The sequence below is a fragment of the Mus caroli genome, chromosome 3 (assembly GCF_900094665.2).
Source record: "Mus caroli chromosome 3, CAROLI_EIJ_v1.1, whole genome shotgun sequence".
Classification (NCBI taxonomy): Eukaryota; Metazoa; Chordata; class Mammalia; order Rodentia; family Muridae; genus Mus; species Mus caroli.
In genome coordinates, this window is record NC_034572.1 from 124,440,021 (window position 1) to 124,441,218 (window position 1,198).

General features: G+C 47.7%; 1 pseudogene; it reads right to left on the reverse strand.

Moving 5' to 3' along the window:
• Window positions 1–285: 285 nt before the first annotated feature.
• On the reverse strand, window positions 286–834 carry LOC110291925 (annotated as a pseudogene).
• Window positions 835–1,198: the final 364 nt, after the last annotated feature.

Sequence of the window (1,198 nt, forward strand, 5' to 3'; positions counted from 1 at the left end):
ACTTGATTAGTAAAGTATCCCAGTTCTTAGAGTAAACCAATTTTCTTAGCGCAGATTAGATACCACATTTAACATGTCTGAAATTTTACATATGTACATGAGTCTGTTTCTAGACTTTCATTTGTTTTATCTGTCTAATTCCTCTATGAATACATCTCTACCATATTGTATCTTTCTCACCAGAAAAATCCCCATTCAGGTTTCCTTCTGGGTCTTTTAGTAAAAACTCAGTTTTCCTCATGTCTTGTTCTTTTTCATAACAGCATTATGTAACAGTTTTTCAAGTCACTTTTTTTTCAACACCCAAAGCTTTTTTATTAACAGTAAGATCCAGTTTTTGTAGCCTCGGCTGGCCCTTCGGCCACTGGCACTCTCGAACTTCCGGCCCTTGGAACGGAAGGGTTTGGTGTGGCTCTGTGGGGTTCCTGGGACTTTAAAAAAATGTCAGTACACCTCTCAGCCCTTCCAAGGACCAGACAGGAGCACAGGTCCTCAGACTTGGGACTCAGGGCCAAAGGTGAGGATCTTATCCCCAGCCTTGAAGATGCGATTTGGGGATGGCTGCTCACCGGCAGTGCACACACCTTCAGCTTGGGCACTTCCAGAATCCACACAGCATCTGTGACTGTCCCCACCGGGAAGCTTCATCTTTCGGACCATCCGGGCAGGGACAGAGGTGGCCGATTGGTGCGATAACCTTTTCAGCACAGCCTGATTGAAGGCGGAGTTGGTCCGTCTGGCCAGCTTGCCTAGCAGCCGCAGGTAGATATCCTGGCTCTTGGGCTCCTTGCACCGAACCTTTCGGCCCTTGTTGTGGCGAATGTCAACACCCATGATGGCTCCTCCTGCTAAGCCAGGTCCAGAAAGCAAAGCACTGTTTTTTTTTTGTTTGTTTTTTTTTTTTTAAAACAGTAGGCATGAGGGCTTGTGGCAGAAGCCCGCGCACCGGAAGCACGAGAGACAGAACGCGAAGCAACTGCAGAGGAAGCAAGTGAGAATGCTTAGTGGTTTCTATATCCACGGTCTCCAGGACACAACCACAGGACCAGAAGGGCCAGCTTCACACCCCTATCATCCTGCATAAGCTTTTGGTTGAGAGTTAGATAGAATGGAGCCTTTCTTGCCTTCCTTGCCGATCTCCGCGGTCTCTGGTCTTGTTTCATAGCCGAGTCTCTTCTTCACCCAGCCTGCCTTGACT